Source organism: Helobdella robusta (assembly GCF_000326865.2).
Source record: "Helobdella robusta unplaced genomic scaffold HELROscaffold_40, whole genome shotgun sequence".
Classification (NCBI taxonomy): domain Eukaryota; kingdom Metazoa; phylum Annelida; class Clitellata; order Rhynchobdellida; family Glossiphoniidae; genus Helobdella; species Helobdella robusta.
The window spans coordinates 667,812-680,683 of record NW_008704903.1 but is presented as its reverse complement, the minus strand read 5'-3'; positions in this window follow the sequence as shown (position 1 = coordinate 680,683).

The window sequence follows — 12,872 nt, the reverse complement described above, 5'->3', positions numbered from 1 at the left end:
GTTATAATTTTTACGTGTATGCGTTCATTTGTTTATGTTCTATTCATTCATTCATTCATTCATTCATCTTATCTCTTTCCTTCCATCCGTCTTTCCTCTGGACCAACCAAACGAACAAAAAACAGACTCCAAGAAAGAAGTTTGACTGGCAGGTTGCAAAAAATAAATTAATAATTCATTCTTTGAATTCACTAAATTTAACATAAATTATAATAACTATATTACATTAAATTATTATTAAAATTTTTATTACTAATATTTTTTTCATCCATCCATCTATTTATTCATCCATCTATCTATCCATCCATCTATCTATCCATCCATCCATCCATCCATCCATCCATCAATCCATCCATCTATACATTCATCCATCCATCAATCAATCAGTCACAAAAACCAACCAATCACATCGCAGAGCGTGAGTCACTTTCTTCTTATGAAGAGAAGGTCCTTATCGACATCTGTACAACACTCTAGCCAATCAAACAAGGGTTAGTGGTTTGCCATTATTATTATTATTATTGTTGTTGTCGTTGTTGCTGCTGCTGCTGCTGCTGCTGTTGTTGTTGTTGTTGCTGCTGCTGCTGTTGTTGTTGTTGTTGTTGCTGCTGCTGCTGCTGCTGCTGCTGTTGTTGTTGTTGTTGTTGCTGCTGCTGTTGTTGTTGTTGTTGTTGCTGCTGCTGCTGTTGTTGTTGTTGCTGCTGCTGCTGCTGTTGTTGTTGTTGTTGTTGCTGCTGCTGCTGCTGTTGTTGTTGTTGTTGTTGCTGCTGCTGCTGTTGTTGTTGTTGTTGTTGCTGCTGCTGCTGTTGTTGTTGTTGCTGCTGCTGCTGCTGTTGTTGTTGTTGTTGTTGTTGACGCCATCATCATTTTATTGTTTTCTGCTCCGTCATTATTTTCTAAAATATCTTCATAACAGCCATTTGTTTGCTATTAATCTTCCTCATCATCGTCATCGTCATCTTCTTCATCGTCGTCACTCTTAACTAAGGTAGATCGTCATTAATTGATGTCACCGTTAACGTATTTATTTCAGTTGCACTGAACTACAACTCACTGAACATCAACAACAACAACATCGTCCACAATGACGTCAACCACAGCAGCCACAACCACAGCAGCCACAATAACAACAAGCATAGGTTATCGTCGTCAGCTTCGACGACAGCGGCCGTACGACCGCCATCGTCCCTCACGCTTCTCTCTCCTCATCATTATCATCCTCATTCTCATCAGAATCCTCAGACTCCACTCTCCACGTCATCATCTCTTCCGTTCTGCAGCCGCCTGAGTGACGTCACAGACTGCAGTTTCGAATGTTGCTGCGATGGCTCGAGGCTAGACCGGCAACAGTCTCTCCTCTTGCGTCATCATCAGCTCCACGTCATTAGCAACGTCAATCGCAGTAGCAACCTCGGCAGCCACAACATCCGTCGCAACAGCAACCAGCAGCAGCACATCTACAACGAGCCGCTGATGGACGAACAGGAGGATGCCTACCTGGACCCCACACGAATCAGGCTGGACCCCGACGAAGAAGTCCTCCTCAATGAAGAGTGGAAAGTTAGCATCATCGAGGGCTCGGTCGTCGACACCGATTACCTCGACGACGCAGTCGCTACTGGTGCCGCCGCTGCTCACCGCTCTGGTGGTGAAGTCAGAAACGTTTGTAGCCGTTGTGGCCAGCTCGGCGATGATGCTGGTCGTTGTCATGGTTGTAGCTATCATAGCAACGTGAATGATGACTGTTGTCGCGGGAAAAATTTCTGCAGGCACAGTGAGATGATCAGTTGCGGGGAATGTGAAGGTAGAAGATGGTGCAATAATTGTAGCTGTGGTCCTGCCGCCGCTGGTGCTACTACTGCTGCTGCTGCTACGGCTGCTGCTGCTGGAGGGAAGAAGTTGAAGAAGAAGAAGAAGATGGGAGCTGGAGGCATAAGAAAACCATCATCGTTATCTTCATCGTCCCATTCATCGTCACTCGCCAATGAAAAGTCCATCAATGAAGTCGACGATGAGGATGTCATGGCTGGCGGTAGGAAGCGCTCTACTAATAATAACGACCTTGCCGGAAACGATAATGATAATGATGATGAAGACGATGTTTATGATGATGATGACGGTGATGAGGATAGAATGACGACACGAAATGAGAAAATGAAAGCAGTTAAAATCGACGTGAGCAAATATCAACTGAGGAAACCAACTAATTCCGAACTGACAGCCAATCATCTATCTGTCGTGAGCGACGGGGGCGGAGTCTACGAAGAAATTGCCAACCTATCAGCGACAGAGGACAACGATGCAAGCAGTAATCCTATTGGCGGATTGAATTGCCACGAAAGAAACGGCCAACCAATACGAAAAGAGGTCGAAGCGAAATATTAATAACAGCTATAATTTCTCTTTCACGTTGTAATTTTCGATTATATGTATACATATATATAATTATATAAAAATATTTATGTTAATAATAATAATAGTAATAATAATAATAAAAATATAATAATAATAATAGTAAAATAATCACGTTGTATGTCACATTAATAGCAATTATTTTCTTGTGAACCACTTATAATGAGAGAAACTTTTTGTTGTTATTTTGGCTTTGTGTATGTAAATGTGCCATTGTAATATACTGTTATTACTGTTGTTGTTGTTACTATTGTTAATGTTATTATTTTTTTAGTATTATTATTATTAACTTTGTTGCCTTTGATTAATTCCATTTTAAATTCGTCCGCATTATATTATTAAGTGTTTCTACGTTTGTAAGTATGTATTGTTGTGTAGATAATGTATGAGTGTATGTATGTATGTATATATGTATGTGTGTGTGTGTGTTTGTGTGTGTGTGTATGTGTGCGTATGTATGTATGTATGCATGTGTGTTTGTCTCTGTCCTTGTTAAACCTTTTGATATGTTCCATTGTTTTATATTTTAGTTTTTAATTTGTCCACGTTGTAAGTGCAACTCATTCGTACCTTTCATTCCTTCGTTCGTTCATTCATTTTTCATTTATTCATTCTTTCATCCATTTACTCCTTCATTCGTCAATTAATTCGTTCTTTCATTTATTTATTTTATAATTTCATAATTAATTATTTATACATTATTTAATCGCTGATGTGAATATTTATTGGATAACCATTCTTAAGTCCAACCATCATCTTTTCATTCATTCATTCATTCATTCATTCATTCATTCATTCATTCATTCATTCATTCATTCATTCATTCATTCATTCATTCATTCATTTTTGCATAACTATATCATTCAATCTATCCATCCACCCCCCTCCTTCATTCATTCATCCATTTACTCAATTGATTCATTCAGCCCATCTACAAAAAGATCTACAGTGTATTAGTATTTTGGCTTTGTGCTCAATCAATCATTTTGTGTTTGTATGTACGTATATATATATATATATATATATATATATATATATATATATATATATATATATAATATATGCATACATATAATGTTTTTCTATAAATGTTTGTGTATTTTTTACAGCTTTGTATTTATGTAAATGTTGTTTGAACGTATTTTTATAATGTTTGTAAATTTTGTATTTTTATTGGTGTATATATATATGTGTGTGTGTGTGTGTGTGTGTGTATATATATATAAAAAGAGAATAGATTTTTATGATCATGTTTCAGTATCTTCGTATACCTGTGTGTGTGTGTGTGTGTGTGTGTGTGTGTGTGTGTGTGTGTGTGTGTGTGTGTGTGGAGTGTGTGTGGTGTGTGAAAGAGAGAGAGAGATAGAGAGAGAGAGAGTGTGTGTGTTGTGAGAAAAAGAGAGAGAGAGAAGAGAGAGAGAGAAAATAACCCAACATCTTCCTTATAATGATTCATAATCATTTGTTATTTGTCGTACTAAACCGTTGTCATATTGCTGTAAATCATGTACATCATCATCGTCATCGTCATCATCATCGTTATTATCATCATCATCATCGTTATCATCATCATTATCATTGCCGCTATTATAATAACTAAGTCATCATCACCATCAGTTTTGAATGATTCCATATTTTAACTTGCTAACCAGTAAACTATAAATAAACTTAATAATAAAATAAATATTCACCAAAAAATAAATGTAAATATTAATAATCGGGTGATAGTGCTTTAATTGTTTGTTTGTCTGTTTTTACTGGTTGTTTGTTTGTTCGTTCGTTTGTTTGTTTGACTGTTCGTTCGTTTGTTGGTTTGTTTTCTTACTTTTTTAACATTACGTCCTATTGTATACTTTACCTACATACACTGTGTGACATTGGCTTAACATTGGGATTGTTCCTGTTGTTGTAATGCGATCATTAACTATCCTACCGAATATTCGGCAAGTCGGAGTCGAATTCTGCCGGATATTGATGAAAAAAAGTCTGAAATTCAACCAGAATCTGAGCCAAACAACTTTACTTTACATTGATTACGACACAAATTACATTTTATTACACACACACATTACGTACAAATTACATTTTATTACATACACGTTACATTTCATTACATGCAAATTACATTACATAAACATTACATTTCATTACACACATTTCATTTCATTACACACACACATTACATTTTATACATATTGCATTTCGTTACATACGCATTACATTTCGTAAACATTACATACACATTACGTACATATTACATTTCATTACATACATATTACATTTCATTACATACATATTACATTTCATTACATACATATTACATTTTATTACACACACATTACATTTCATTACATACACACATTAGCATCAATTTGCAGTAAATTACGTTATTAGTATAGTATTAATCCATTGCTTGAGTACTTATTTATTTATTTGTTATTTTCAATTAATTAATTAACTAACTAATTAGTTTAATTTTTAATTAATTAATTAATTTCAAAATCATAATAATTTGTTTTTGTTGTTTCCTTATTTAACGTTTTCCGATGTTCTTATGTGAGCCTGCTACTCTTACTACTACTACTACTACAACTACTACTACTACTACTACTACTACTGCTACTATTACTACTATTACTATTACTACTAATAATATTATTTATAATATTTTTGTCATGTGTGTTTAGTATTCTTATATATATGTTTGTGTGTGTGTTTATGTATGTGTGTATATATATATATATATATAAACTATAAAATATGTTTTGGGTTTAGACTATCATAAATACAATTATTTGTAAAGATAATGCCGAAAACGCAGCGATCTTTATAAATAATTGTATTTATAAAATATGTATGTATATATATATATATATATATATATATATATATATATATATATATATATTAAAAATTGTATTGTATTTAAATAATTATGACTAATCCGTGTTATTATGAATATTATTATTGTTGTTATTGTTATTTTTATTCTTTTATTTTATTTTTTTTGTACATCAAACAGACTAATCTGCAATTAATAAATTCATTCAATCAATTTTTTGAGTTTTTTTTTTGTTTCGTTTGTATTTTTCTCCCTACGAATTGTTTACTTATCTTGTCCTAATTTTCAAGTGGCTATTTTTTTTTTAATAAATGGAAATAATTGTCATTCGTGTTGGTTTGTGTGTCTTCAAGTGTAATAATAACAATAATAATAATAATAATAATAAGAAGAAGAAGAAGAAGAAAAAGAAATGCGATTTCAATAATATTGAGAATTTTTTTTTCAGCGATTCGGTAAATTTACTGTTAATCGAGTTTATATTTCAGAAATCCAAATAATAAAAGATTTCATGCTGGAAACATTTTCAAGGAGAAATAAAAACTCGACTGTATAGTAAGCAATAGGCTTGTCACTGCTGCTGATTGTACCGTACCGTATAAGGCTAATGTAGCTGCAAAGCAGGCGCTAAAATCCACCAAGTAGGAAGAGCTTGCTAGTGAGATGAAGCTAATGGGTTAAGGTGTTTGTTGCACGCAGTTGAGGTCGGTGCAAGAAGTGCTGTTGGCTGTTCAAAGTACAGTTTTTTGAAGGATTTGGGTTTGGCTGGTAAAAGACGATCGAGTTTTATAAAGAACATATGAGGACATACAGTAGAACAAGCGTCTTACTGGATATTGTTATGTAGGAAGAAAAAGGAGTGCGAGATTAAATAGTTAACAGTCTCTAATTAATTTACAAACTGTTCATTCCTCAATGCAAGCTTAACAACTTCCAACTAGTTTTTATCTCGACCTGTAACAATTCATACATACATGCATACATACATACATACATACATACATACATATACATACATACATACATACATACATACATACATACATACATACATACATACATACATACATACATACATACATACATACATACATACATACATACAATAATAATAATAATAATAAGAAGAAGAAGAAGAAGAAGAAGAAATTTCTCAATATTATTTGCATTCTGGATGGAGCTGCTAGATACCTGACTGTGCGAGACCAGGGACATAGATAAAAGTTGAACTCGGAAACGATTGCATGCCTAACCATGGCTTGTTCATCAAAACGGGTTCATACATACATACATACATACATACATACATACATACATACATACATATGTGCGCTTTTTTTGTGCTGTTTTAAATGATGAAAGTTGAAAATTATAGCAGTATCAGTATTTCGATATTAAAAAATAGCCAACGGTGTTAATAATGTTTTTATATTATTGAATTATTTAATCAAATTAATTTTTGTTTTATTTAATTTAACTATTTTCTACAAAAAAAAATTAAAAAAATGTTTCATTCAAGCAAGCCGGTCAATGCACCTGCCAGTAGTTTAGCAAGGAGGCAAATTTTGATATTTTTTGCTCACCGAAGCAAACTCAGTCATACTTTCGAATTTAATTCATCCGATTTCTCTTTTTCATTCTCTTCTCTCTCTCTCTTTCTCTCTCTCTCTCTCTCTCTTTCCTCTCTCTCTCTCCTACTCCGTCCACATCTTACCATCCACTCCATCATTCATGCACGCATACAAACGTATTTCATCATTATGGAATGCATGACCAGATTGTCATCAAGTTGGCAGCGCCGATGTTATAGCTATGTTTAAACCGTGTGTATTTTCGAAAAAATTATTTCATTCTTTTTTGGATTCGTTTTTTCGTTCATTTGATTCTTCTATCATACATTCAGTCATTCATTCTTTTATCTGTTTATTCGTTTTTCACTTTTTCATTCATTCATTCATTCGTTCGTTCATTCATTCAATACTTTCTTGCCTGACGTAAGAAATATTTTTAATCTTCTCTTTCCCCGTTAGATTTTCAGAAACGATGACGTCACATAGCAAAGATATAAAATAACGAAAAATGGAAACAAAACTATTGACATTAAATACAATCTTCAAATCAATTGATATACAAAGATAAAAAATGTTCACCCAAAACAGCAAAGATATGAAAAAAACAAAGATACCATTGACTAGTGAATGCATAACGCAGCAAAGATATAAAATAGCATAGATTCGAAATAGTAAAAAAATAGTAATCTAGCAAAGATATAAAATAAAATAGAGATGGCGAATCGGTTATAAATAGTCATAAATTTCATAGAGCCGGCCGGCGGTTTCAACTTCCATCCAACTATTGGAGGAAAGAGCGTAAATGAATGAATGAATGGATGGATGGATGGATGGATGGATGGATGGATGAATGAATGAACGAACGAATGAATGAATAAAAAACGAACGGATGAAAGAATGTACGAACGAAAGAACGGCCGACCGAATGAATGAATGAAATTGTTGGCTAAACAGATTGTCCCAGTATAAATAGATAATGGAGAAATCAAGTTTAGCAATTGCCTCCAATACATCACGTCAACACGTCACATCAACAACGTTATCACATCATCATATTACCACATCGCCAACTAATCATATATTATATATAGAGAGAGAAAGAGAGAGATAGAGAAAGAGAGAGAGAGAAAGGGAAAGAGAGAGAGAGTTTACCAGATTATAAACCTCTAATTATAGCTACACAAACACACGCGCGCACACACACGCACATACACATACGCACAGGCACACATACAAAAACTCACAAACACACACACACACAAAGCACGGAGCAACAGCATAGATAAAATAGTTTGTAAAAAAAAACATAGAATATTGAACGCGCGGGAGAGGTTAAGTCCTGGCGATACATCAATTGACGTGCGAAGCGTAACCACGACAACGAGGGATGTGCTGCATAGCAACAGGGATGTGCTGATAAACAAATTGCAGGGATGGGCTTAAAGTAGGTCAAACTCGTACACGTTCACTTATGTAGGTCGGGTCAGGGGTCAACCGGCTTGCAATAATTATCTCCTGCCTCTGACGTTCATAACGCAATAATGATGATGTCCGTGATTGTTCGGTTTGCTGGTCAGTTGGTCAGTTCATAATGATGTTAATGATAATGATGATGGTGATGGGATTGTGATGATGATGATAGCGATAAAACTATGGTAATGATGATGAAGATGATAGCTTAGAGGAAAGTTTATCGTCCGGGAGATCGTTATCAGGAGGAGTTTAAACGCTGCACATAAACAAGGAAATAATTTCTGTCTTCTCATTCCCTCTCTTCCAAGCTTTTTTTTCCACTCATCTATGTCATCATCATCATCATCAGTATCATCGTCTTCGTCATCATCGTCTTCAGTATCACCACCATCGTTATCATCATAATCATCATTCTTTAAACTCGCAACTTATTTCAAACAACTGTGCTTACGGTTACAACCAACGCCATCATCATCATTATCGCCATCGTCATCATCTCTACACTTCCGGCAAACAATCACATGCACGGCTAATCGAGTTAGGCATTTTTTGTGTGACGTCAGAAAAAAACAGGGATGTGCTGAGCTTTTTTTTTGTTTTGCTCGCTCACGTCCGCCATATCTCATTCCATGAATTACTTAATCACCATGACAACAGGTTGCATTGCAACGTAACATCATCTCAGAGCCAGTAAGGTAAAATATACATACGTACGTACGTACATACACACACCTACATACATACATGCATACATACATACATACATACATACATACATACATACATACATACATACATACATACATACATACATACATACATACTTGTCCGAATTATTTGCCTCCATCGACAAACAGAATATTGCTCTACTCGCATTTTTGGACATGAGTGCAGCGTTTGACTGTGTCGATCATCAAATTCTATTGAACAGATTAATTTACGACTTTGGCATTGCTGGAACTGTTATCAAGTAGTTCAACTCCTATTTGACTGGAAGTACTCAACAGGTATTTTTCAAAGGGCATCTGTCTAGTGTAAAAACAAAGTCATCCGGAGTACCACAATGTTCAATACTTGGACCTATTTTGTTCATACTGTATACAGCTGATGTATTTAATGTAATTGATACTTTTGGTTTTTCTTATCATGCATATGCCGACGACATTCAAATAATAGTCAGCAGTGAACCAGATCAGTTCGAAAGTGCAGTTTAAAGACTAATAAAATGTTTGGCTGAAGTTGACACATGGACGTCAAAAAATTGTCTAAAACTTAATCAAAATAAATCACAGTTTTTACCAGTGGGCACCTGGCAGCAGCTATCAAAAATAAAAATTGATTCAATAATGATTGAAGATAATGAGATAAAATTTTGCAAGAAGGCTACCAATTTGGGATGTATTTTTGACACTAAATTAAAACTTTGTGACCACATAAAATCGCAATCTAAATCATGTTCAGCACAACTTCAACAAATATACCGAATAAGAAAATATCTGGATCAAACTGTAACACAATCATTGGTTCATGCGTTTGTCCACTCGAGATTGGATTATTGCAACAGTCTGTTTTATGGGTTGCCAGAAAGGTCTATCGCTGACCTCCAGTCTATTCAGAACAGAGCTGCAAAGGTGATTGTTAGAGGCAGAAAATACGATCATGTGACGCCAATTCTGAATAGCCTCCATTGGCTAACAGTGAAGAAACGAATTTTTTACAAAATATGCGTCATTATGTACGAGGCCATAAACGGACAACTCCCAGAATACCTGGCTGATAGATTCATAAAGAAGCCGCTGTCTTCGACTGGCAGACGCATGCGATCAGATGACGTCAATTTGTTGATTGTACCAACTACGCAGCTGCAGACATCATCTAGAGACATTGCAGTGTCGGGACCAATCGTCTGGAATAGTCTGCCAATGTCGATGAGAATGTCAAAGATGAACATTGTTGATTTCAAGAAGAATTTGAAAACTTATCTATTTGCGATGAACGATTGTAATTGATTGTATCATATCGTCTATTGGTAGGATGTACATTATTTCACTGTTCGTTTATTATTTTTCTTTTTTCGATAGCGCTTGTGAGAGATATTTATTTTAATTAGGCGCTTTATAAGTGTTTGATAATAATAATAATAATACATACATACAAACATACATACATACATACGTACATACATAAATACATACATACGTACATACGTACATACGTACATACGTACATACATACATACTTACATACATACATACATACATACATACATACATACATACATACATACATACATACATACATACATACATACATACATACATACATACAAACATACATACATACATACATACATACATACATACATACATACATACATACATACATACATATATACATAAGTACGTACATACATACATACATACATACATACATACATACATACGTACATACATACATACATACATACAAACATACATACATACATACATACATACATACATACATACATACATACATACATACATACATACATACATATATACATAAGTACGTACATACATACATACATACATACATACATACATACATACGTACATACATACGTACATCCATAATTTCAAAATCTTATAAGGAATCTGATAGACGAATTGAAAAGCTCAAATATTATAATACTATGTTATGAAATTTCTCCGCTAGGTTTTCTTTTTAAATATTTTAAACTATCATTAATTAATTTTATTCGGTCGGACCCTCTTCATAGGAGTTCAATTAATTCCGCAGTATCGTCATTTTACGCAATTTACCGCGATATGAACACGATTTGAACGTAATTCAATGCTCATTCTATTTCTCTTTGTGTCCATTTAAAATGTATGGCGAGCTTTGATGAATATCTATAATAATTTACATTATAAGTTTTATTACTTTAACTTTATAATTACTATACGTGTTTTAAGATGAAAATAAGAACATGTTCTCATAATTGTTATTATCATCATCATCATCATCATCATCATCATTGTCATTATTATTATTATTATTATTATTATTATTATTATTATTATTATTATTAACAATAGCAACAATAGCAAGAGAGGACAGTCAGAGATACATATGTGATAAATTTTTGAAGTGTCGTCAACATAATGAATACATAAATTGAACACCTGAGCATTTTGTCGTTGTTGTTGTTGATGTTTTTGTTGCTGCTGTTGTTGATGTTGTTGTTATTATTGTAGTTGTTAGTGTTGTTGTTGTCGTTAATGATGATGTTGTTAATGCTGTTGTTGATGTGGTCGTTAACGTTGTTGTTTGTTGTTGTTAATGTTGTTGTTAATGTTGTTGTTGTTGCTGTTGTTGTTGTTAATGTTGTTGCTGTTGTTGTTGTTGCTGATGCTGATGAAGAAGATGAAAACGATGATGATATTGTTGTTAATGATGATGATGACGACGACGATGATGATGATGATGACGACTACGATGATGAAGATGGCTGTGATGCTTATGTTGATGTTACAGCGAAATTGATGTTTTCATTGCAGTTATCTTCATTGCTGGTAAGGCCGAAACAAAAATTAGGATGATGATGATGGTGAAGAAGAAGAAGATGGGGGTGATGATGATGGTGGTGATGATGAAGATGAAGAAGTAGATGATGATGGTGGTGGTGGTGATGATGATGATAATAATGTTGGCGGGAAAAAAGGAGGGGTTGATAGAAAAGGAGGATTTAGAGAGCATATCAAACACCTGACAATAAGATATTGGTGAAATTTCGTTGCTTTTTTTTGTTGTTATTGCTACCGTATCTGTTGTTGTTGTTGTTGTGGTTGTTGTTGTGGTTGTTGTTGTGGTTGTTGTTGTAGCTGTAGTTGTTGTTGCTGTTGTTGTTGCTGTTGTTGTTGTTGCTGTTGTTGTTGCCGTTGTTATTTGTTTATGTTGTTTGTGTACGTACTGTTAATGTCGTTGTTGTTTATATCTATGTTGTTGCTTTTGTCTATGTTTATGATGTCGCTTTTTATGTTCAAGCTGGTGTTTAACGTTTAAGATTGTAATCATAAAATGCATGTTTCACCATTTGCATCCATTAGCTCAACACATACACACACACATACACACACACACACACACACACACACACACACACACATACATACATACATACATACATACATACATACATACATACATACATACATACATAAATATATGGCATACATGCATTTATTTAGCGCTGCATGCAAAATCCAAGAGGATGATTTCAATTCTTCGGTCACCTATCATTATGACATCATCAAGTTTGTCATCACCATCTTTTTCATCATCATTTATCTATCATCATTCAAAACAACATCCACTACAACAACAACAAAAACAAAAGCAACATTAAAAGCAACAACAACATCATTTTCGTTTAATGTTTGTTAATCTTATCTAGGTTTCCGTTATAAATTTTATTTCAAATTTATTCAAACGAGCAAATAAATAAATTTTATTAATAATAATAATTATAATTATAATAATAAATAGCAATAATAATAACAAATGATAAAATAAAAGAAAAAGTACATTTT